The sequence below is a fragment of the Corvus cornix genome, chromosome 2 (genome assembly GCF_000738735.6).
Source record: "Corvus cornix cornix isolate S_Up_H32 chromosome 2, ASM73873v5, whole genome shotgun sequence".
Classification (NCBI taxonomy): domain Eukaryota; kingdom Metazoa; phylum Chordata; class Aves; order Passeriformes; family Corvidae; genus Corvus; species Corvus cornix.
The window spans coordinates 108,677,337-108,704,399 of NC_046333.1; the positions used below are offsets into that span (position 1 = coordinate 108,677,337).

At 39.0% G+C, this 27,063-nt stretch overlaps 1 long non-coding RNA gene across 2 annotated transcripts; it reads left to right on the forward strand.

Annotated features, from left to right (window-relative positions):
- The first annotated feature begins 21,348 nt into the window (after positions 1-21,348).
- Positions 21,349-24,993, forward strand: LOC104687328. Of its 2 annotated transcripts, none has more exons than XR_002044778.3 (2): positions 21,349-21,586; positions 24,917-24,993. It is a non-coding gene; the product is annotated as an uncharacterized LOC104687328 (long non-coding RNA). The 2 variants fall into 2 exon arrangements; XR_005601596.1 differs by lacking the exon at positions 21,349-21,586 and adding an exon at positions 24,559-24,828.
- Positions 24,994-27,063: the final 2,070 nt, after the last annotated feature.

Consider the following 27,063-nt stretch of genomic DNA (forward strand, 5'->3'; position numbering starts at 1 on the left):
TAATGAAAAAGAGAGCAAAGAAGCAGTGGAATGGAGAAGCCAAGATGAAATGGAGTCCTGAGCCCCTTTGCTACCACACGTCCAGGTAAAAGACTGCTTCATTTTCCAAGATGACGTCAGCTTCATTATTTGCTTGCTCTGAGTCAGAGATCAGCTGTAGAAATACTGGTGTGCCTGGCAGAAAGGAGTCAAAGGAGCACAAAGCAGCAGGGTGACAAAATGGCATACTGGCTCCTGGACTGAGTTAACGTCACACAGGGCTGCATGACAGCATGTAAAAAAGGAAATGCAAGAACTGCAGAGAGCAGGGAACTCTTCAGAGGATTAAGGGTCCAGTGCCTCTGAGCTTTTCTTAAAAAAATAATGAAACTATGAAGAAAAAGATACAGTAGCAGAAAGCACTGAAAGTTGAAGGATTGCTTAACTCAAAGCTATATCATTAGAAAACAGGTTGAGAGAAAGGGGAAATATCAAGGGCTAGAAAAGGAAGGCTGGGGAAGGGGGAGAGGGAAGACAGAAAATTGTGGATGACATCTCGCAGTCTGAGAAGAAACAAAAAAAATTATTGTTGCTTCCCAGTCAGTCACCAGGACAACAGCAGATTGAATTTGGAGCTGCCTGTAATAATTTATAACTACTTTGTTTTGGTTGGATTATTATGTTGCTTTTCCTGCTTTTGTTGGATTCATTAGCTTAGCAGAGCTTCAACCAGAAGGGCAAGGTAAAGGGAGAAGAAAGGGGAATTTTTGGAGAAATTAGGATCTACAAAACTGTGATATGAAAATACTGGTAAACTTATCACTCTTGTGATTGAAATTTTGAACACCTTTTGTGCTGTGATCTTTTCCCAGGGTTGAGGTACACACAAAGAGAAGTGACAATGACATCCTTTGCTGCTGTACAAGGACCTTCTGCTCCCTGTGTCCACTGCTGATCTTAAAGACCCAAAAAGAAAGTCCAAGAATGTGCTGGGATCTGGTAGGACCCCTTGGCCCTGACAGCCTGCTGGAAGGAGAATTGTAGTGTTTGCACCACTGGAGAGCAAGGTGGCAAGCCCAGAGCCTGTGGAGGTGGGACATGTTAGTGGAGCTGAAGCATGGTCCTGCAGAAGTTGTGTCTGGTATGTTTTGAAGGCAGGAATGACAGGGATAATGGAGAAGCTGCAAACAGCTGTCTGAAAAGACCAGTTCAAAAAGTAACCTAGCAGTGGCATAGCAGAGATGGACAAGCATCAGGCAACATGCTGCACTTAGCACTTCAGCTGTAGGGTGGAGAGATGGAGAGCGGCAGTGAGGGAGGGTGCCCTTTCACAGCAGGCAAACAGCTGAGTGACAAAAATCCTGTTAGTCCATTCCTGCTGTGGTGTCCACACCTCTTAGGGGGAAAGATGGTAAACTGAACACACAGGCAAATTCCTCACCATATAGTCTAATTTCCTTTGGAACCAGTGTGTGGAGAAATGCAGAAGAAACCATTCTATGAATGCATGAAAATAAAATGCAGTTTTATGGCACTGGACCTTTAAGGCTTGCTTTTTCAGAAGCCAAAGGTTTTATTGGGAATCAGCTGTCCTTCAGACTTACATTTCTGGGACACCTCAGAGACATATTAAAATTTTCAAGCAACAATTGTAAGAGGGTATTAACGGTTGCGGGGAAAACTTTTTTACACCTCTGAATTTTATCCTAACATGCAAGTCTTGAGCAACCAAAAAGGGTGGAGATCTGTCTGGTGTGCTCCACCTAAAAACCTATCCAGCCTTGTGCCAAAATAGCCGAATTCCACCTAAGTATTTTTAAAAAAACCCAAACACCACTGATTCCTCCATCCTCACTGCATGCACAAGTTTTATGGCTTCATTAAAGTGACAAATGCAAGGAAGGAGCAGTTTGGTATGTGTCATGCTTTGCACATTTCACTGATTTTACTACCTCTAACATTTTAAGGTGTCAGGGTAGAAAACATCCTGTCCCCATGTATACAAAGGACTTGTTCAATATGGTGGTTTCTGAACAGTTGGAATTAGGGCACACCCCACACAAATTTATTTGTGCAAATAATTCAGTATTGTAGCCTAACTGTTTGGGTTGAAGCATCCATTTATATGCCCGTATTTTTCTTGACTTGTAGCTTTTCCTCCCAAAGATATTATGGCAGACCTCTCTTTCCCCCCTAGGCTGGGGTCAGCTGAGAACACTGTTTTAGGATTACAGTAAATAAACTTACAGAAAACATAAACAAGAAAAAGAAACGGCAACTCTGAGCCATACATCATTTTTCCTTCACTTTTTCTTTCTCCCTACAGCTATTACTATAGTCCTTTATGAACCCCGAATGCTCCTTGCTCTTCTGTGGCAAGCACTTTGTGAATTGTTTATTAGATTGGAAACTGTTTCTGTCTCTCAGGACAGGTGTCAGTAGAAGATATCCGGGACGAATACTCTGTGAAGAAAGTACCTTTATGCCTTAGGAATCAATGAGCTATTCCAAATGATCCAGCACTCTGAACCATGCTGAACTGAAGACCAGCAAATGTTACCTTCCATCTCATCCAGACACTTTAGCGCTGTCTTCATTATCATCTTCTGTTCTCCCTTGCCATTTCTCTCAGCAGTTTGCCTCCTGCGCTACACACCAGCTGACAGATGTATCCTTTTCATTTCACATAGTCTTAAAGCCTTGGGCACTGCTTTCTGGAGATATTTATACAGCTCTGGGACCCAGAGTCTGGGAAAGTAGTTTGTACTGAATATTTGTTACATGTTCTACAAGATCCCACACACTATTACTTTGCATAGAGTAAAACAGCAACAAAAAAAAGCTGATGCCTTTGTGTGTATTTTGTATGAAAAGCAAACAGTGCACCTTGCTGACAGTACACCTCATTCTGACAGTTTTTCAAAGTTATCCTCCATAACAACATGAATTACATGGCTAAAAATTTTCACATACGCCACAGTGCCTTCAGAACCTACCTGTCACCAAGTTTCTTCATTTCCCAGAAGCAAATAGAGTAGGAGAATATCTTCCTTCTGCTCACCACAAGATGTTTCTTGTGTCCTTAACTCAAACACGGTAGAGGAAGGACATTTTTAGACAACAAACCACACCACTGAGTCTGTCCCCTGACATTAGTCAGCAAGAGAAATACTTATGTGCTAATTCTGCTGTTGTAATTTCTTCCTCTTATTTTAGTCAACACAGGACAAAGTGTGGAACTGAAATAAAAATCAGTTGGTTTTATGTTGAAATTCTCTTTATGTGCATTTCACTTTCAGAATACCTTATAGATATGTTAGCTATGTATTGAAAAACCATCTCCTGGCTCTGCCAGAAGAAGGTGTCAGAATCTGAAGGGTTTTTTGCCAAGTGCTTTACCACTGTTTTCTCATTTAGATGGTCTGCTAGAAAAAGCAATAAACATAGAATATTTGAAAAATGCCACAGCAGAACCCTTAAGGTAACCAGCTGGCCTTTGCTTCAGTTTCTAGGGCAGCATTTTAATAAACATTAGTCATGGTGATTATGGAACATTTTTATCAAGGATACATCATTTCCAGCATTATCCCATTTTTGAGTCTATATTAGCATAATAACTTGCGTTATTAGTATAATTTGAGACGTTTTAAGGACATGGCTGGAGAATAAGAAGCTCAGGCTGGAAAGCCTCTGATTGCCAGTTGCTTGTCTTGCTTGCCAGGGCCAATTAACATATTTCTTCCATTTTCGCCTTTGTTTGACTTATCAAAATACGAATGTGCAGCAGACTTTCAGAATCACTTAGGCTCCTTTTTCAGGCTTTAGAAGCACATAGCAACGCGAAGCACATTCATGCAGATTAAGTGCTCTTTGGAGTATTAGAAACCACTTAATCTGTATAAATATGCTTCAGGTTGCTCAGCTTTTACAACACCTTGAGTAGGAACTGCAGTGGTTCAGAAAAGCTTGCGATGCATTATTTAAAAGAAGATATATAATCCATGATATGTTTATCTTCCAAGTGACGTTTGTCAGAATCATTGTTTATATTTTTATATTTTGGACTTCATTGCACTGTGTGAATGCAAGTGACAAAGGGAATTTCCTATTATATACTCTATTACTTTCAAAATTCTGGTTTTATCACTGTTGATTTAGAAGATAAGCATGAGAGATGCGTAAGTACTGAGCAATTTTACTTTACAAATTCATGCAGCAGGAAGAATTTACATTTTTAAACAGAAAAAGGTAAATAGTATTTATTTTCTCACTGAGTTAATATGTTATTCCATGCCTAAAAAGACCTTTTTATTTCCATGGACTCTAATTTTCATTTTCAGTAGAGCTGAAAAGTATGAGGTATGAGACGGGACTAAGAACATCATATTGTGATGTTAGATATTTTGCTTCTGGGGTTTACAGTGTCATTTAGTCTAATAACTCTTCATAGTATAGTTTAATTATTGCCAAAAATAGAAAGCATGGTTGCATTGTGCAGCTTTCCCAGAGGATGTCTTATGTGTCCTGAGATAAATCTAAGCTCTATATTTAATATATGTGCAACTGTAACTGTGTCATTTTCTGAAATCCCTTGTTAGACAAATGCTTGCAGCAGCCATTAATAATTGGAGGGTAACCCAGACAAGACATTATTCATCTTAAAATGCTGACCCCAAAGAAGTAAATAAGACATTTTCAGAGTGCATGTCCTCACGAAGAGCTAATTTCAATATATGGAATTCCACTTTTTTGTGAAAACTCGGGACTTTCAGCATCAATAAATACCTATTATGGGAAAAAGCCTACGCTGTGTTTGATCTCAAGGGATGATTTAGTAACTGCCTCTCTTCCCCACTTGTACCTCTGGGGCTATTTGCCCCCTGAGTTGGTGGACAGCATCCTTCCCAGCTGTGGCAAATAAATGTCAGCTGCTGGAGGCAACTGCCATATGCTCTACCCTTCACCAGTGAGCTTCTTCATCTGCTGAGGAGGCACCACTGCAAGCGAACACATCCAGGTTCATTGCTCCTGGAGATTATCCTAGATGGACCATAATGTCCACAGTGGTTTATATTCAGGTCCCAGAGGAGGACTTCCCTTGCCACTGCGATCATAACCTCACTGTAGTTGCAGTGGCAGCTTCCAGGGCTGATGTTTCTGGCCCTGATACCTGAATGGAGATGGGGGGAGCAGGGGAATTCTTATTTTCAGGCTGAAGACTCCACTGAAAGATGTTTAGTAACACAAATGGGACTTGCAAAGGGCAGAAGAAGGCCTGTTTTCTGGGGACAGAGTTGAATTTTAACCTTCCTTTTCTTCTTTCACATAAAATAACCAAGGACATTACTTTAGTTGAGAAAGAAACTGTTGTGTGTCTGCTCTGGTCATTTCATTGTCCCTGTAATGAAATTTTTTGTTTTACAGATATTTGCAATTTTTTTTTTTTGGTAAGAATTCCAAATATTCTCTTTTGTAAAAATAAATCTAAAGAAATTACAAAGAAGCTTTGGAAATTCTGATATTTTGCTGTGATGGTAGTATCCAACTGCAATAAACTAAAGCTGGTGAGTAAGGCTTCTCAAATAAATTCAAAATGGATTAAAAAAATTCAATTAATTAATTAAATTTAATGGATTAAAAAAGAAGACTAGAAAATTAAGGAAAATTTCCTAATTTTAATCCAATTTAAGGTGCAAGTTGCATTGTTTATGAAGCACACAAAACTACCAATAGTTTTTCCACTGTAAGCTTGGAATGAATTCCCTGGGTTATATCCAGTGCAAACACGGAAATTTTATATGACCTCTATTGCACAGAGGTCCTTTGCCAAAAGCTCATTGCAGTAATGGGCTTTAATATTTTTTGCATTGGATTTTACTCTACTGTTGGTTTTATCATTCTTGATCTTGGCAAATGTGCTTTATTGTCTGGATCATTTAATTTTGTTAGGCAAACGTGCTTCATTTTTTAATGATAAAATGTTAGCATACTCTTCAATAATAACTGCTTTTCCTTTCAGAGCTACTGATGCATAAACTCTAATCTTTTGTAGTTGAAGGAAGATGTTCTTTAAGAATTGATTTAGGGTCTGCCTTTGTTTTACTAATTTTTAATTACATGCAGTCAGACCTGATTAATCTGAATTAGCATGCAAAGCCCCTTTTTAGAACTAAATAAAATCAGATTAACGAGTAAAGGATACATACAAGGATGTGTTCTAAGGTTGGTTAAAAGTTAAATCCTTCTTATTCTTAAACACACAGACATTTCTGTCTGAACAGTTTATGTATTCTAATTGGGTACACAGTTTTGCTGTGTAACAGAGCTTTAATTCCTTTTGACTTCTGAGCGAAGCATCTAGGCATCAGAATAATATTATGCAATGAAATGCTTTTGCAGGGCTTTATAACTGGAACTGGACTTAACAAGATCAGTTCAGCCAATGCCCTTATGAACACAAGTGTGTTTAAAGAGGTGGGACTATGTTGCCATTTCAGAAGTCACTTTAGTTTTAAAGAGTGGCTAATGCAACCTCATACGAACTAAGAGCAGCTGCAATGAGGGTGAAGACTCTGCCTTTCCTCCAAGCTCTCCTACCCTCTTGCTCTTGGCTACCCACTTATTTTGTACTGGCTTTGGTGATGGAGCTCAACACAGCACCTCAACTAAATAAAATGGCAGAACATAACCTGGGAAAAAAGTGTATACTGAATTTTTCTGTTCCTAAAGCAAACTGAAGGAATTTACCTAGAGGTCAGCCAAGCACTGAATCTGATGAGATGTAGGGGAGAGGGTAAATATCTAGTGAAGGGGCACGAAGGGGAATAGGAGGAAGGAAAGAAAAGACAGGGAAAAATCTCTGTCTTTCAGGCATTGTGGATCATTTGTCACTTCAGTCACAGCGTGGGACTGTGCTCTAAGGAGGCCAAAGTCTTCAGCTCAGCTGTGCTTGAACACCCTGTTTACCTCACAGGAGCAGTGTCAGTAAAGTCAGCTGGATTTAAGTATGTGCTTTAAGCAGAGGCAGATTTGACAATCCATTGTGGGCATCCAATTAAAATGTTTTCTGACTGTGCTCTACACACATGCCCCTGCCTTCATGGGACCACACAAATCTCTTGGTGTTTCGCTAATAGCACCAAACCTGCTCTTTGGGCAGAGGCCACAGATATGCAGAAACCTCCTTGGAGACAACTGCCTTTTTTAATTGGTTGCAGCCTACTACTACTGAACAATTACTTTTAGTTGTAAGAACTGCACAGTATAGTAACTCATCTCTGTTTTGACGGAAAAAATTATTAAAAAGCTTTTCAAATACAATGGAAAAGGCTAGTGTAGCAGGATGTTGGTTATTTTAATTTGAAATGATAAATACACATCTAGTAGAGGACAAAAAAGCCTTTATACTTGACTAACCCATGCCCTATTTATACTACATTTTGCCGTGATGTATTTCCGTACCGTGCACAATAAAATACAAATGGCTCAAATTCATCAAGAAGGGATTAATTGGCATATAATAGGGGATCTGGCTACTATACTGGCAAGCTGCCAAAAGGAAAGATGAAAGAAGCTTGTGGAGGACATGAAAATACATGTGAGTGCAAAAAGTCAGCAACCGTAAGAATAAGTTTATGTGGAAGCTGAATCCAACTATGTGACCTGCCTTATATCAAAGAACAGTAGTGACATTATGAGATTCCCAACATGGAATTATTTCTATGAGTCATTCATATATTTAATTTTATTTAGGCTGAAACTGAATTGCTTGGGCAGACAAGTGGAGTTTTGATATGGCTGTTTGGAAGCTGTAGGAACCCAGATGAGCAGAAACCACAACCATGCTTGCATGCTGATCACATCTCTTCAAGCTAAGAGACCAAACACTGCAAATTCTTAGCTCTCTGATTAGACATTTTGCTTAGCTGGGGCCTAAGTCAGGAAAACTCATTACTCTTTTCTTCTTTTTTCACTTTTCTATTTTCCTTTTTCTCAAGACTATATTCTCCATTCATTTCTTATACTGCTGTCGATTTTCAACAATGATCACATTATTGGTCAAACCCAGACCCTCTTCCCCATCCCCCATCTGGAAAGAACAAACAGTTTCTTACAGTTTCTTAAAAATCTGCTGTTGCACTTATGAACTTTAGCTGTCAGGCACTTAGATGCAATGTTTTTCAGGAGGGAATTCAAATCTGTCCATTTCAGAGCTATTCCGCTTAACCTTAATTCTGCTCCTTCATTCTGGATAAATAAAAAGATTAATTCCCACACATTCTTGAAGCTCTGCTTAGCTCTAAATTAGATCAAGTTGGGAGTTTTGCTCATTACAGCTCTTCTTCCCTGCTGGCAGAGAGACTCTTGTATTTGTCACTTGTATTCTTGCTGTCCTCCTGTCCTTACAATTCAATTGTAAATCCCGCATGACCATCATTCAACCGAAGAACAGGCTATCAGGGCTTTTGAACATGTTTCTTTCGGTAAAAAGTGTACAAATAAAGGCACATTACTCCCAGACAAACCCTTACACCGCTAATAAAGTTTTAGATGCATAGAAAATAATGCAGTTGAAAATACAGTGGAGCACAAATTTTAAATGCTGCTTATCTCATTAGAATGGCATTTCAGCATTTCAGAGTGCCAGAGTGTCGCTTCTGTTTTGTGGGTCCTCCCCTTCAGGAAGAATTACTGTCTCTCTTTATGCAGACATATTCTGCAACAACAGTTCCCACCATGTTTTTAATGCATATGTATATATATCTCAGACGCAGAAAAAGCTATACATAGGATGAATCATCTGTTTCATGAGCTCGACTGTGCTGTTGTCAGAACCCATAAAAATAATGTGACAGGCAGGCCTCAGCAGAGTGTCTATCCACCAGCTATCGTGAACACAATCAACCACCTTCAATCTTCATCATCTTGGCTGGAAACCTGCCCCTGGAAGCCCGGGGGAATGCAGGCATGCAGGAAGCCAAAAGTTTGACAGATCTACGTTTTCAATAACCAGGAATATATGTTCCCTAGCAGATGCTTTTGAAAACACCTTGTCAGTCCCACCTTCCTGTTTATACTGAAAGAGCTCCAGGCTGAGCAATTTTGTTGATTACAGCACTAGTGTGACTGGCCAATATGATACAATCTAGAAGCACCTCTGCTTTATAAACCTTGCAACTTTTTTAATAGCATGCTGAAAGTGCATGCAGACTCCTGAGGTACAGTATGCTCCTAAACATGAGCACATACACAGGAGGTCTCTTTCCTGCTTGTCGTTCTAGATGGCCACAGACAAGCAGCACTGAACAGACATTTCAATATCTCAGTGTGTTCATATTATACTCAGCAGAGTCAGGTTTACATTGCTAATGTTTGGAGTTTTTTTCACTAAGTCAAATGACAAAATGGAATGGCAAAAGATGGCAGTAGGTTCTGGTCTCCTTTCACCAGAAAAAAAATTCAACAAGTTTTCAGAGGATTGCCCTAATTCATGTTTTTTTTTTTTTTAAAAGGTGCTAAAATACCAGGAATGGTCAACACAGAGTGGCCAAACCACACAACATATTGGCTTACAAAATTAAGCAATTAGTCCTGTGAACAAGGAGCCAAGGAAATTATCTTAGCACTTTTATCCCTCTGTAAACACTAAGATGATTTGAGTGGCCAGTCTGGACATGGTGATTTTGATTATCACTAGATCAGTGAGACCATATTAATTTTATCATTCTCCAAAAGTGTAGGAACAATAATAAAACTACTCCTAAAACAACTTTGGAAATTCATACAAAGCTTATTTTAAAATTACAAAAAAAGTCAAAATAATGTGGAGTTCAGCTTTCACAAAGTAAGACTTGTGTCTACTATGCAATTATGTGAAATTTTATGTGATTTTGTTTGATGAGGTTTATGATTATGTGCTTCTTAATAAATCCTTCTATATTTGCACAGCTGAGCTGAATTCCATAGAAGAAATTTGAATTTAGACAAAATTAGTATGTTTTTTTACTGAAAAGCATTTATCAATGAGAACAAGAAATTGTACATATCTTCCTATTTTTCTTGAAGTATCAAGTTCATCAAGGACGTTTAACAACAGTTTAATACATGCTTGACCTCGAGCCCTTATTTGGGGTGGAGTTTAATGATATGCAATTTCTCATTTGTTCTAGAGCATAGGTTAAAGCCTCTTCAAAAGTGGAGATAAATTTCCATAATGCAGATTTGCCTGAAATTCAGATAAGACACAGGCAGGTGAAATGTTACATCATGTTGACATAAAGTACATTTCTGTTTCTTCGAAGTTTTCACCTGTCAACCCCTATATCCTGGTTACCATATTCAGAGACATGGAAAAGTTCAGAAAAGGAATAATTTTGTTTTTCCTAAATTTCTGTAACCTCAATTCTGCCAAAATATGAGACACAGAAGCTGTTTGAAAGAGAAGAAATTTTTAATTTAAATTAAGATGGAATTGTAATAAACATTTGGCTAGTACAGAGGCATTTCTGAAAATGAAAATGTGTATTTAATAATAACACTTGTAAAGGTAGAGAGGGTATAAGGGGCAACTGTCAGGTGAAATCAACTCAGCCACATTTCTGTTTCCCTGGTTCAGCACTGGAAGTCCCCTTGCTTCTTTGAGAAACAGCTTGAACAAAACACTAATGAATATACACAGACGATGCAACAAATCCTGTACTGGCAGAGGTACAGATTTTATGACCTAATAGGTCTTTTCTCTCTCCAAAGGCTATAATTCTCTGAAAAATGAATCCCTTCCCATGGAAATGTGGATATCTACTGCACAAAATAATATTATTTTACAGAGTGATGTGAGTTGGTTGTACTATGCGGAGCTCACCTGCACTTCCATAAAGGTAGAAAATTAAGAAATAACCAGTCTGTTAACAGTAAAGGCCCCAGGAGCATAAATGACTTCTTTTTTAACTACTTTAAACAATTACCCCATTTCTAGGCAACCCAGCCTGCTGCCTGAATAGTTTTGTGTTTTCCATAATCCCACTAAAGTCTTACACAGTCTTGCTGAATTTAATTTCTTCAGTTTCCTATTTGTATCCCTGTACTTTCTCAAATCAACCATTATTCTAGTGATGTTGAATTATACAGAACCTTTTGATTATAGTGCTACAAAACACAAGGAACCTTCAATATAACTGAGGTTTCTACAGCGGTCAAACCAGCCTCATCTGCTTTTTTATGCAGAATTACAGAAACCGTGTGACGTGGCACACATTCCTCACCACTTTGGCAATCCAAAACATTGTTTAAACAAGAAGGTACTTTGGCACTGGATATAATTCCCAGAAATACAAAGAAGAAAATTTCAGAACAGTATGACTCCACAAAGAGCCTTAGAGAAAGATCTGCTTTCATTTCCTGCTGGGATCAGTAACAAAATAAATTTCAGCCCCCCCCCCCCCTCCGCCCCCTCCCCTTTTTTTCCCTTTGACCAGCATCAAAATCAGCTCTTTCCAATGTGGGCCAAACTCAGCTGCTGTTCGTTTGGACCTGCTTTCCTTTGTGCTCTAGGATAGAGTATGCAATTAATTTTTGCCAAGGTCTGTTGTGTAATTTTACTGAAGCTCACTAATTTTTACCAAAGTCCTCTGCATAATTTTATTCAGGTCTGCTCAGCAGGAAGCTGTTCTGGCTTCTGCTCTGATGGTCTAGCCAAATGCTGGATGCTGCCCTCATATCTGGAACAGGAGCAGTGTACTGCAAGGGCTTCTGAAGAGAGCAGGGCATGTTACAGATACAGCAGCAGGAATGTGCCTACAATCTGGGTGAGGTCTGCTCAAAAATGCTTTTATTCCTAATCCATCTGGAATCTCTTGTTTGAGCTGATGAAGTGTGTATTTTATTAATCTGATGCTTTCTTATCCCATATTGGTGTAATTCCATGAACTTTCAGAATTATTTTTATTTATAGTATTATGAAGGAAGGAAGAAACAAATCCTTTACTCAGGAGTTTTTTCTTAAACTTAGAGCTCACTCTCTACTATTTGTGACAGTTTATCTGACAACCTCTTTTTGATGTGATGATTATATTATTTGTGAGTGCATTTTGTCCTCCTTTTCTATAACAGGTTAAACTGTAGATATTTCAGTGCCTTGACTTAATGAGGTCTTTCCCAACCTAGTAAGCACAGCTTTCTACTTCCTACATATGCAATAAAAGGTGAACAGACAATAAGTGATTTTTTCTTCCTTTTCATGTGAATAACATTTTAATAAAATTGCTGGAAAGTTGTGTATATTTATGGAGAATAAAGACTGAGTCATGTATCTAAAAGCCATTTTGAAATCCATGGGGGCTCGAGGTACTTCAATCCTTCCTAAAGTGTGAAAACTTCAGAAAATATTTCAATTGTCCAGAACATTGACTTTTGCCTCAAACCATTGCTCGACATATTGATGTGTGTATTTTCTTTGTGCTCCCTTGAATGAACTGAGGAATCAGATGATGAAGGCTTTGCTTCTGAAAGCACACATTCCTTTTTGAAAATAAGGAGAAATTGTTTCAAAAACCCAACTACATTACTTAGGAGATGTAAGTAAGTAAGATGTGCTATGGATAGCAGCTATGCTAGTGCTATGGATACCAGAAATCTCTGCTTGGGAAGGTTTTCCTCTTGCCCCCTTGATATTTTATAGATTCTGCAATCAGTTTTGTCTTCTACCTGTAATAAGGAATCTAGAAGAAGTAGAAACTTCTGTCATTTACATACCAGCTGAATCCACAAAGCCATTTAAAAACTTATTTCTCATTGATTTTTATTGAGCAATGGCTCCTAAATGCCTTTGTGGATCTAGCAAGTAATATTTTCTTTTCTTTTTTGAGAAGGAGGTAATTTTATGGCCAAATTCCTTCAAAAACAAAGAATAGTCATGTCACTCTAATGCATGATTTTGGTCAGTACTTGAAAACTTGTCAGTGTATTTTACTCCTGTGCTCAGAAACATAATTACATGCTTTATAAAGTATAATCAATGTTAGCAGACTAAGGTAGAGAACAATCTAGATCTCTTAATTTGCATGGTTTCCAAATTACTACATTTTTCAATATGTTTGGCAACATTAGCAATTAAATACCATCATGACTTAGAGAGGGAATTAGGAACAGCCTGGGTCGGGTCTTCCAGTTCCTCTTGTGCTTCTTTAGAAATATGAAACAATCTCAAATGGTGTTTGTCTGACCCATCAGACTAGTTTTACATCTTCTTTCTATAGCTGGGGCAGTGCAGAACAGCCAGAGCATAATGATGACTCTGGCTCATTAATTTTAACTAGACACTGGGTCTGAAGGTTGTTTAATACCTCTGGACTGAAGCTTTCTCTGCCTCTTTGGAGGCCTGATGAATGCATTTGGCAGTGCTGTGTCCAGAGCACCAGTCTGACTAACATGTCTTGGAGCCACTCTGAAACACAGCAATGAATGCAGCTATCCAACAATCAAAAAATGCATTCTGTCACCCTTTTATTTCCTTGCTGCACTTTATGGCCAGCTTATTTTCACAGAAAAAATGCTCCATCTTTAGGAGAAAAAAGGGAAATAAGACCCTGTAGGCAATGGTGGAAGAGCAAGTCTGCTCTACTCTGCCAACTTGCAGTGGTCCCATGGGGCAGTTACCACACCTATGAATCACTGAAGGAAGTTGCTATATTAATCTCACTCTTACTATAGAAGAGCAGAGCATGAAATAACTTGCATGGAAGTCCTTAGCTGCTGTTACAAGGCTTTTTAAAGTATCTTGAAATGTCAAGAGTCAATCTGGCCCTAGTATACCTTAACTTCATACTTAAGATCAATGGGGCAACCCTAACATAAAAATAAGGAATGTGTAACACTATTAATCTGAAAAAGTACTATGTTTAATGACACATTACCTAAAATATATTGTCTACTGGTTTCAAAGTTAACACAAAAATATAACGTGCAGGTGGCTGAGTCTGTGAAATAAGGTTTATGTCTAGAGGTTGTCCTGGTTGTTGCTAGAACACCATCAAACTCTCTTCTACCCATAAATATCAGACTTTGTAATGGTCCAGAGCAGAGCCAGCTATAAAAATGTTGTTTGCTATTAACAAACTCTGTGCACTATCCAAACAGGATTATGGAATTCTAGGAGTTGGCCATGAATACATAATTACATCAACTAAACAATTCTATGATTCTATGATTTCAGCAGAAACAAAATACAGTCTAATATTAGGAAGGCATCATGGTATTTAACAACCTACCCTTCTCAAAAACAAAATCAGATTTCAAATATATTAGACTTAGGGTAAACTGCAGTTAGCTGGTACCACTAATCATTAATCTGCATTACTGAGTGTCTTGGGGTGACCTTATGATGTGTATCCCATACCGCTGCTTTATGCCCAGAAATTAACTTTGTGCCTTTCTGTGCCTTTAAACTGAGCTGAGAGGGGGGGAGAGAAAAAAACCAAGACAACTTTTCAAAGCAGTTGTTGAAGGACATGAACACACACTCCTCTGCTTCTGCAGCAGCAAGAGCGGAGGAAGCACCCTTCTTGCTTTTCAGCCAGCTCTCGGCTCCTCTTCTCCAGAGGGAGACGGAGAGTTGAACTTTGTTTTCCTGGGACTTCGGTTTTTCCCTTCTTCTCTTCTGGACTGTTTCAACATCAGAACTCCTCAGGAGAGTTCTCCACCAAGGCCCTGGAGGTGGGCCCACGACCCGGCTCCAAGGAGGAGGAGAGAGACCACTTCTACAGAAGGACTCTGAAATTTCCCCAGGTTTTTCTCTCCACAGAAAGAGGTTTTATTATTTAGCATTATTATACTTTTCCTGTGTGTTTGTTAAAGAAATAGTTTTTATCTCTTTCACTTTCTTCCGAGGAAAATTTCTTTTTTCCCGAACCTGGTGGGGGAGGGTGGTTGTAACCTGCCTTCCATCAGAGGATATTTTCCTCCAAATTTGTCCAAACCGGCACACTGATATACAAGCCAAACCCATATATTTGTCAGTCCAGGGAAAATGTTGAATTATTAAAAAAAACCAACCAACCAACCAACCAATGAAACCAAATCAAACCATTTTTGCCAATATTGAGCCATCATGGGATGCCATAGGGGGTATGATCTCAGACCCTGCCCCAGGCCCAGCCATTTCAAAATTATACAAGTATGTGATTACTCAAATCCTTCCTTTTGACTAAAACTCCACATTTATTTTTCAAAATGGATCTTTTGTGCCTCTTCCCCATTATCTCCTCTTTCTAACTGAAAATTACCAGAAGTGCCAACCAGTCCACAGAGGGGATGAGACAAAACTCTAACACTTCAAGGTTCAAGTGCCTCTGAGGCAGCAGCAGCCCTCACCAGCCTCCCAAAGAGCCCATGGGAGACATCCCCACCAGTCAATAGAGCACTGTCTGTCAGCCCCACTCCTCCCAACCTCACCCCTTCCTTCCTGCCAGCTAATGAGGGAGCTCATTGCAGAGAGGCAGAGATACTATGCCCAGAGGCAGCTGCTCTGAATAATGCCCATTTACATTGGTATTCTAGTCCTGCTTTCCCTTAAAGCTAAAAATGTTGGGGCTTATAGCAGTTAACTGTTCTTATGCATCCTTATGAGGACGTAAAGAAGTTGAGCTTATAGCGTTTCCCTTTATGGGTGCTCTTCAAGGAAAGAAAAGGGGAAAATCGATGACTACAGAAACTAGCATAAAATTAAATCTTGTGAAACACACAATCCTACATTTATTTATGCTCATTTAACCTGTTAAATGGGCTATTAGCAGGCCATAATTTTTCCAAGTGTCTCTGCATAGTCCAGGCCTCACATTGCTACCTCCTTAACACTTCTAGAAAAAGTAAGACAGCAAAGAGATTTAAAGTTCATTTGTAACAGGTTTCTGTGAGTAGCAGTGCGCTGCATGTTTATCAATGTGCCTTCCAGTCTTGGAAGCAGAAAAATGGGTGTTTCCTCCTAGCACTTGCCCCCTGTTAACAGAGCAGTGTACAGTTGTCAGCTCCTCTGAACTGTTTCAGCAGCTACAGGCTGAAAATTGGACAGAAGAGGAAAATACAATCCAAACAAAATTGACAACTGTGAAGCAGCACGAATCTGCCTGTTCACTTTGGAGACCCTGCACCTTGTTACCTTTCTGTCGTGATAGGATATGAGGAAAAATGAGGGAGACATCTGGAAGAGCAATTAGAAATGCACAGGAAAGAGAAGTAAACAAGCCAGAAGCAGATAAAGTAGCTTACTAAGCAGTTACATCTTGGAAGGACCCCCCATGCATTCCAGGCCACTTTGCTTGGTGTTTGTACAAACTTGAATTACCTTCCTGAGCCATAGTCCCTTTTCTCTCTCTAGATGTTTGTATCTCTGTATCCTTAAATACCCCAGCTTATCAGTTTTGTCAAGTTTTCTTACAGAAGAGTGAAATAAAACTTAAAGCAAGAGAAAGAAGAGGAGAACATCTATCAGTACATAAAATGCTTCAGGCAGATTTTCATCTGGAAAAATATTAAGGAATGAAAAGGAATGTGTAAGTGAGCTACTATGAACAACAGTAAAATGTAGTGTAACAAGTACATGTAAAATAGAGCTGAGCCATCAGCAGAAAGCCCACAGGTTGCTCCTGCAGCACACAAATGTCCAGCCTGACATTTGAATGCCCAAAACGTCTGTATCATTTGCTTCCTCAGCGCACTGTGAGCAGCGTCCTTTAACAGTTACCCTAATAAATGGTTCGAAGGAGACGCCCTCGTATTTTCCATTGATATGCAAAATGTTTCCTTAGAGAAAATAAATAAACCAAGCATGAATAAATTTAGGCTGTTAGGCTGTGACATTCTTTACAACTGAAAATCTGGGCCAAGAGTCAGCTAAATGCAACAAATATATCTCCTGAAAAAAAAAAGCAGCCCAACCAAAACCTAACAACTCTGAAAGAAAAGGTGTGATACAGAAAACGGTTATATAAATTATTATTATTATTATTATTTCATTGTATAACTGGCTCCATAAGGGACCCATCAACATCAGAGCTGAACCTTCACTGTACCAATCTGTTAGTGGCTTCTCAGAACATCCCTCCCGGTCAGTGTTGCTGATTCGGTTCCACAAATGATGTCTAAGGTTATACAGGAACATAAGGACTGCCTTTCCTCTCTGTATTGCATATCTGCATCAATAATCCTTTTAAAGTATGAGCAGGGAGAGAAAAAAAAAAGAGAAAGAGCAGGTTGTATCTAAAACCTATAAACGAGAAACAGGTCAGGAGGCAATAGTGACCAGGGTAAAAAGAAAGTCTTGTGATTACTTTCTTCACTGAGATAAAAAGGACCAATGTGGCACTTCTGCCTCTTCATTGCTCTGGGCAAAGAATTTGCTCAGCAGTTGTGTTAGGTTGCAGAGGTAAGCCAGGCTTGGTCTTCTTGGCCATGGCTTTCTGCCTGTGGCAAGGCTGCAAGCAAGTTTGTGTTTGTTTGCTTTGAACTTGGTAGCCTACACGTGTGGTTTCACTATAACTGAAGGCTATCTCTGTGATTCCTGATGTGGTCTTTCCCTTCCTCCTTTTGTGGCTCTCCTTTTGTGGAGGGATTTGGGCAGAACAGCCCTCATTTGGCAGCAGCTGCTGTGGGACCCCACCCTGTGCGTGGGACACACCTTCTGCCCTCACAAAAGGGCCCTACTGCAGAGAAGTAATGTGTCCTTCTGTGGGATCGCTTGCAGTTTGCTGAGTCCTTGCTCTCCACTGCTGTGGTGTTGGAATTTAAAAATACCGTGTATCAGTGGGGTATGGGTGGGCTTGCGGAGTTCGGCCTCTGATTTCTTGGGGACCAAGGATCTGCTACGGGGCAGCCAGGGAAGAGCCCTGGACTCAGTAATGCTGGTGTACTCCTTGATACTACCCTTGAAGAAATGTGGAAAACCTATCCTTTGCATATCAAGAATCAATCTTACTGCTATCAAGGTTAATGGCAAATTTACAGTTTATTTAAGTGGAGACAAGATCAGGTCACGGGTGGCTAGAACTAGAGCTTGGAGCTGGAAAAGACATTGAAAATTAAGAAGGTGGTTGTGGTTAGATGGAGATTTTTCCATTGTTCTGCTGACTGAAACAGCCCTGCAGCCACTTGTTCTTGCCCTATTTGTTACATTGACCCCTGAGTTTGTACATGGAGCTCAATTACTTTTCTGGGTGGAAAACAAGGAGTTTTAGTGGGGCTTAATTTGCAAATGCATGTAATCCCTTATGTTGTTCATTCTGTGTTCCCTCTTATGCTTTGCAGTCACAACAATTGAGGGTGACAGGGAACAGGGACAAGTGGCCAGAAAAGTTGGGAGCCGCTTAGACTACTTCTAATACCACCTCACCTCCTTTACTTTTTTCCTATTTCCATTTCCAAACATGAAATGCAAAAAAGAAAATGTTATTTCATCCTGTCTCATCATCACCATTGCTGTCTGTGTGGCCCTGTCATCTTCTGTCTTTCAGAGACAGTTCTGGATGGTAGTGCTGAGGGCAAGCCCAGGTAGATGAGGTGGCACAGCTCTTACCCCAGCTGGAAGTCAGAAAGTTGGCCAATGCTCTCACAAGGGTTCAGATTTTGTGTGCACTGGATACTAGTGTGAATTAACAGCCCACAGCTTATCAATCAAAGTACAATAGCTGCAAACGTGTGTGTTCTCAGGCAAAATAAAGTCAGCTGTCTTACTTAAGTCTCTCCTGTAGAACCCTGAACTAGGGTAAATTGCCTCAAATTCTGGGGCAGACCACTGTGCTGATGTATGGCAACCTGATTGCATCTGAGTCCTCAGTCTGATAGGAAGCACATGAATATTTTAAAGGACCAGCTCCTAAATATTAAGGCATTAGTCTTTATGTCATCGAGCAACTATGGTATGATATTCCCTTATGGGAAATAGTACACTGTAACTTGTCCTGCCTTACAGTTTATTTGCCTTCCAGTTTTGCACCTTTTTCTCAGGAATACTCTTGTTTCTCAGCCCTCTTTTAGAAGTGCCATTAATGCCCTGGGCCCGTGTCCAGCTGCCGTTGCTGCTGTTGGTCCCTCCCCCCAGTTCCTCTGACTCAGCGTTTTGTGAAACCACACTTGGCAGGAAACGCACTTTTAGAGGGACCAGCTGTAATTTAGACAAAAAAGACCATTAGCTGCACTCAGCAGCAATGGCAAGACTGCTTTTTTGCTGCTGTGTTAAAGCAGACCAAGGCCAGGAAGAAATATATTATTTATGTTCGCTAAGTTTTGGGTAGACAACTTTTCAAAACTTACCCTGCTTCTTTTGCAGTATTTTGTTCAAATAAATGACAGGCTCTGCTGAGAGATCCTGCTCTGTGGCATTAAGTAGTTAACATTTAACAAGGATCAACCCACAAATCCACAGATGTTTCTGTGGGCACTTCAAAGGAATGTGGAATTTTCTAAAATGGGAAGACCATAGCATGTGGCAACCAACATCAGCATGATCTTTGAATCTGATTCTTTCTCCCTGTAGACTGGATTCCCTCCAGAATTGCCTGCTTTCCTCATTAGGATGGAATTACCATTTCCTCTACGGCCAACCAGCCACACACTCTAGATCTCCTTTTGGATGTCAAACACAAGATAAAAGCAGAGGTAGCTTTAGGTGATATATTTACTTCTTGTCAAGGCTGGGGAATATTTCTTTCAAAAGAGCAAAACTCTTTCCTGATACAGCCTTGGAATTGTCAAGGTAGACACTTTAAAAAACTATATGGCTTCTCACAGAAAAAACAAGTTTTCTGTGGGAACAGGGCAGTCAAAAAGTCTATTCAGACCTTTCCCTAGGCACAGCATTAAGGACAGGTCAAGGATAATGAGCTGTGATTTTAAGAGTCATGTGTAAGAGAAAGATGTAGCAATTTCAATCATGGGAGAGTGAGTGGGAAGGATATTTGTCTTGTGCCTTCTCAGGGAGAAATCTGCTTCCTCCTGCAGCATGGTCATCGCCGAGCAGCAGTTATTGGTCTGAACTGGCAGGTTCTGCTCTTGTTTCTGCACTTCTAGAGAAGGGTAAGAGCCCACTGTAGCTTTTGATCTGTTGCAACACCTGGCTGCAAGACAGCAGACTAGGCATTGCAAAACAGTGAAATAAAAGCCATCAGCAATTAAGCAGAGTATTCATGACAGTGATTGAAGATGACTTTATTTCTTGCTGCCTTTGTTTAAAGAATGTCCTTTCCATATACTCATAATGTACATGACAAATGACTCCATAGCTGTGGGGGAAATACATAATGCTCTCTCTTTCCAATCCAAGGTTGATCACCAAATGATTAAAGCAGTGTTGTTTAAGGTTATTCCCAGGAAGAACTTGCTAACTTCTTTGTTATTGATGCTTATTTGGGCAATTATGCCAAAGTATGTTATGTATGCAATTGAAAAACTTTTTAACCTCATATCTGAACTCATGTGTGTCTGCATATGGAAAAATATCTGTGTATAAGTAATTTAAAATATTAGTTTCATTTTAATGTCTTTCTGACAAAGAAATTGCTATGGAAACAAGCATGAGCAAAGGTAAATGAACACATTTTTTTTTAGCATGAACAATCCATTCTCTCTCATTGGAAAATTTGAACCTTTTGGCTAAATGAATTCTTAGAAAGGTTAGGGTATTTTTGTTTCTTTCACTGGGAAGGAAAGAAGGAAGCACCAGCAGGTATGATCTGTCAGTGCAAATGAAAAACAAACAAACCAAACAAAAAACCCCAACCAAGAACCCCCCTAATGCAATAGGTTGGAAGACATTCATCTCAATGGAAAAGACACGCTCACTGGTTGAAACCTCTCCCAGGAATGTTCTCCTATGGATTTTTTAATTGATAAATTTCAATTGAAATTTTAAGAGATTATCTGACAATCTGAGAATTCAGCTTTTTCAAACAGCTTTCCAGGACTGCTAGCCTGTTTGAGGCATATGCTCTCTCTTTAAATAAAATTTCAGTTATTTTAAAACAGAGCAGAACTAAAAGCACTACAGACAATCAACAGATCTGATTACAAATTTAATGGCCTGATTCACCCCTGCTCTCCTTCAATTTTGGAGCAGTGTGAATCCAGTGCTTTTTATCTTCTCACCCCAGACACAATCTGGACTAGCACAGCAAGGAACAAGTTTCTGGGAGCTTAAGCTTGTTCCGCTTTATTTGTTTTTCTCTGGTTTGGTTTCTTTTTTTTTTTTTTTGAGAGCAGCTGTCTTTGAGATTTGTGATCTTTTCTAAAAGCATGACCATAGTGATCATAAGGGCTTGGTGAATTTATTAACTCTACTTGATTAAATCCTCCTTTGACTCCATTTTGAAAGAATTAGTTCCGGAACACAGATTTAGATCTCCTCTACCATCTATTTGCCAGATGTAGGATGAACTTTATAAGCATTTTTATTCCTTTGGACTTGAACAAGAAATATCCAAATATGTAGTGTAAACCACTAAACCCAGAAGTTAAAGATCATTAAGATTTCTTATTCCAGGCCCTGAACTCTGGAAGTGGATTATCCAATGGCACCCAGCTTCCCTTGCAGTCCAGGAATAAATTTGTGACCCTGGCTTGACAGGTAAGTGATATTTTGAGGGAGCCAAAAGTGATTATGTGTTATCTGTGAACAGTGTTTTCCTGACTAAAAATACCTTTGATGAAGGAGGTTGTATTTTAATCATAGCATCAGATATTTCTGAAAAGAGATGAAGCTTATTAGTTCTCCAATGCAAAGACATCTAGGGCTGAACATTTGGCTCAGGGAAAAAAACAACATGAACTGAACTTCTAAGTTGTGGAAATTATATTTTCATCACATCTACTTAGCTATTAGCAATGATTTCTTTTGTTTAAATATGACCAAAACTCTCCTCTCCTTCTCTCTTTCCTTTTATGAGGTTTTTTTCCACAGAAATCATTAAGTTAATCCTTGATAATCCAAGGAAAAAAAAAAAAAATAGAGGCAGTAGTTAAAGCTCTTCTCTCTGTGTGTTTAGTAAAATGTGATACAGCTTCACTATTAAACTCTTGGTTTTCTATCCAAATTCTAATAAACACTATATGATGTATAAACTCATAAATGTTCACAGCACATGAATGGGCTGCCTCTGGAAATTACATGGCTTGAGCACAGCATGATTAGAAGTAAAGGAAAAGACAGAATTTGTTATGACATTTCAAAGCTTCTTAAAGCACAGTACCTTTACCTACACTTGCCTGCCTGTTACCACAAGGCTGTAGATTGTTATTTAAAAGGCTTATAAAGGTTTTTCTTTCCTAAAAATAATGAAGAAATTAAACATTGTCATTTAAAAATCTCTTTAAAACGGTGTTCTTATCTTCTCCCATTCAGTAGCAGTGCCTGACTTAGGGAAGTGGAGAGGATGTGCATGATTAGCTAATGTCAGATGACATCCTAAATGACGCCATGTAGTGATTAAGACACTTGGATTTTTCTAAACTTATATTTTAGTTCTATATAGAGGTGTTGAAATGACAGCTCTGGAGGCTGAAGTCTCCTCTTTGCTCAACAGTGGACAGAAGACAGGATAATCCTGTCTTTGCTTCATTCAGGTTTGTTTTCATCCATTTTCTACAGCCGCTGTTTGTTTTCCAATCAGCCAAAGCTTGCAGTACGGATTTCTCAGGACACATTAATAATTAGATTAAAAGTGGAAGACCACTGATATCTTTTATCTAGGAATCTATTATCAGTAGTGTTTCTTTCTTGAATTCATGGGCTAGTAATCTAGAGGCAGAGACTCATTTTCTAATAATCAAGTACATCTTTAAAATTAACTTCATTTTTTATCTGCTTTCTAGCTAAAAATGCACCTTATAACATGCAAAGCCTTGCAGACTGGTTTTGGTGTGAAAGTGTATTTGAGAAGAGACTGGAAACTATTTCCACAAGTGAAAAAGCTGATTTACACTTAAACAGACTGTTTCTTCAGAAAGGAAGTTTACTTAGGGTAAATGCTGGGTGGGAATGTTCTTTGAAAGGATGTTAATTGTACCTTGGTTCAAAGAACTCCTTGAAATTCCTGTAATGCAATTATGCTAAGTTAGAGGAAGTTAAAGGATTGTGTATTGGCAAAAATGCAGTTAGAATCCCAGTTGAAGTCATGTGTCAGAAGTGCTATTGATGATAACATTGACGCCTGCCTCAGATAACTTCAAAGCCTGTGCTCTCTGTATGAACCTAAGTTCACTGAGCTCAGCTAGCAAAAGGACAAACCCAGACAGAGAAACTGGTCCAGACCTCCAAGAAGTGCAAATGGAGCTGTGCCACTTAACAACAGCACATCAAACCCCAGCTCAGCACCTTTTAACACAGAGGATACAATGGTGCGCTCTGCCAAATGAAACCCAACATCTGTAGACCTACAGCTGTTCATCACAGACAGAAAGGGGTCTCTGTGACTATCTGCTTTCTCCATGCTGGTGGGAAAAATGAGATTGCTCTGTGTGAGTTTCTGAGGAAAGACGGAGTGTAAAAGAAAAGTTCCACATTGGTTTCTGAAAGCACTGAGGTTCTAAGGTTTCTGATGTCTTCTGGGCGTGAGTTCCACCCTCATGGGCACCATCTTCAGACAGAATAATGGCAGGTTTTTTGTCTGTCCCACGAAGTGCTTCAGAAATAATGAAGTCTGAACTGATGAATGCACCCAGAACTTAACCTTTGGCAGTAAAACTCATTGCTCTATGTATCACCCAGAGTTTTTTAAACTATTGTTTAACAAAAATGTTTGTGCATTTTGAGTTTGCCTTGATAATTTCTCTCATTTCAAACACAAATCTCATGTTTTATTTAATTGCTGCTCTGTTCTGCCCAGTTCTGTAAAATGACAAGCCAGAGATGAGAAGCCCTAGGATCACACATCCTATTTGGATTTGGCTACGTATTTGGAATGTGTGGCTTAGCAGAAGTCCAAATAATGGAAATATTAATAAATAAATTATTAACCTTTTTAGGTTAATAATCCCTTTTTAGGGGATTTCAGATTTTAAAAATGAGGTGGGAAAGGGCTAGATTTTTCTGCCCAAAGCACTTCTAATTATTTGGTTCAAAGTCTGCCCTGTCGCAGAAGCTCTATCTTTGGGTTCTGGTCCTTTGATTTCCTCCTCTGCAGACAAATGGAAACATTCAGTAGTTCCCACATCAGTCACAACCATGTTTTCTTTTTTTGAGAAAATCAGGAATAGGAAAGTTGCAGAGCAATCTGGGTCTTCCCCAGTTAAGAGTTCCCCTCCAGGTGAGGCACATAATAAGATCTAGGACTACAGAGCTCTTCTGGCTTCTTTAGCAGAGATGCAGCCAGGCCAGACCCTCAAATGTTAAGGGACACAGGTCCTCACTCTGCAGATTCAGTCTCTTATTGCTGGTCTCCTCAGCACTGAGTTCTGTCCATAGCACAACTTAAAGAAAAGGAGCCATGGACTTCATGTGAGGAAATAATGGTGGATTTCAGAATTTAGAATTTTGCAAGGGAAAATGCTCCTCCCTGATCATATGGTCTTGCTGTGTACATACTCCAGAGGTGCCCTTGATCTGTTATTCAAATGAATTCCCAGTGAAAAATCATATATGTGTGGTGAAGAGGAGAAAAAGTATCACAAATGCTCTTATAGTAGAACTGAAAAATATGGAGTCATAGAATCCAGATGACAAAAATAGATTAATTTTTCATGTAGTGCACTGCAGTTAATCCTTGTGCTCACAGTATACTTTATTTAGAATCACTGCAGAATTCCTCCTCTGATTTTTCTCCCCAAAATTAGCCTGTAGTGATATGCTTCAGACTTCACAGGAGCCTAAAGGTATTTGATTTAATTTATATCTATGAGTTTTGTTCTTTGTTCATTTATTTTAATCACTGTTGTTTTTCTCTCCATTTGACTATCCTAGATATTCATTCTGATACATCATTGGTTATTTTGATCTAAACAAGTCTCCACTGAATACAGGTTTCCCAAAATTTCAGGTACAGCAATCTCATTTGAGAATGAGTATAATTAAATGGAACTGTGGGATTAAACTAACTCAGAGCAGAACGTGCAGTTATAATGTTTCTATAATGTTTATAGTCACAATTCCAATCATCATGCTGACACCTGAGTTTTTAATGAGATTGAACTCAGTATTTTCAGATACAATTATTATTTTAAAGAATATGCAAATATTTGTAAATTTGTAAAGGATTTGTAAAGGATTAGGATGCTGGGTTGTGGTTTTTTTGTAAACTATTCAAATTAATTATTTCATAATGTGTTCAAAGTTAAACCAAAATATTTCGCTGCTGTATGCAAAAATATTTGGATATTGAATCTTAAAAAATTAAAATGATTTATGCCTAATACAAGAAAAAATAGAATAGCATATTCCAGAATTTGAATCTGACATCCATTTGTATTTGCTTACACAGTTATCACTTTTCAGTATGCAATTAGATTAATATTTTTAGATGTTGGATGGTTTGACATTTTGTTCCAACTCTAGACAGCCAACTATGCCTTCAGATGGGTCTCTGCCAGCTAAAAATACAGTCCTAGACAAGTACATACAGCCTCCACATTAGTATTAGTGACACCCAGAAATAGATTGCTGTGCTGAAATAATTAACTCCAAAGGATTCTGTGGCTTGTCCATTGCTACGCTAGATCCTAGCTTGAATATATGCAATAGTAGGAAGCTGAACAGCCTGTATATCTGAGGGGTTAATGGCTACATTCATTGGAGACCTGTGGTCTGGTACAACCCTGCAGCTCCTAGCAATTTAGAAACACATGATACAGGGCAAAAAGGAGTGTCTGGGTCATGGAAACAGATTCTCACACCATGGTGCTTTCCTCAGACATTACCATAAAGCAATACCTTTAGCTCCTGTTTACAACTGTTCATTTGCTGTCGGAAGGCTGCTCCAGACTGTGACTTGTCCAAAGTGAGAAAACTTTTCATTTAAAAATTAATTTATCATCAGTGAGTCACAGCTTTGTCTTAAACTCTGTGCCGGTGGGTCTAGCATGGCAATGTAAGTAGATTCACCTCTTCACAAAGAAGCACAGTGGAGGCTTCCCAAGCAGATGGACGAAAAACCCAGTCTTGCTAGAACAGAGTGAATACAAAAACTTCTGGTCACTGCCAGATAATCTCTGTAATCCAAGTGTTGAATCTTACTCTGCATGAGATGAATCAGTTCTTTGATGACAAATAAAAGCCCTGTCTGCATTTGTGGGATTGATGATTTCCTTTTCAATAAGCAGAGGGATGTTTAATTCTTTTGCATACAAACTCTGAACATGAGACAGCATTCTAGATGCCTTACTGTTGGAGAGTTCAAAGACTGTAGAGGACATGACTGCCTTGCAGAAAGGAGATTTAGAAAAAGAAAGGTTAAGATTTTAAGTATTTTCTCCCTGTTTTGCTCCGTATATTGCATTTGCAGGTTCTGCTCACATAAGTCATAAAATTGCAGGAGTATATTTTAGCCACAACTGATAGCTTGTTGTGGGCTTTTCCACCTCCCTCTACCTCTGCTTAAACCATTACTCCTGAGATAGGTGAACCTGTATTTGTTGTGCCAATATTGGTGAACCAGTCTTACCAATATTTTTGTACTCTGCACAAAGAGAGTAATGTCCTGTGAGTAGAAGATGCTTTTGGGAATACTTCAGCCCTGGCAGTCAAAGGTTTCACCAGCATTGCTTCACCGAGGACAGAAAATTCAACAGTATCTGAATTGCAGAGTTCCCAGAAGACCATTTTATTCTGAGTCTAGGGTGTGAGAATTTTTGCTTTTAAATCACTGTGCCATGTAGTTAGAGCAAAAGATGTTATAAAAGCAGCATTTACTTATCTGGATTCCTTGAATTTCTCTGCCACTGTTTATAATGGACTAATCTGGTGCTCAGAAAAATGTGAAAAAAGCCTTTTACAGAAAGCAGTATAAAGACATTTTATGTTCCTTTTTACTGATTACTTTTCCTTGATGCTAGGAAACAATTATTTAAAGTGGATTACTTCCAAAGAATAACTTAATTTGATAATAAAACAAA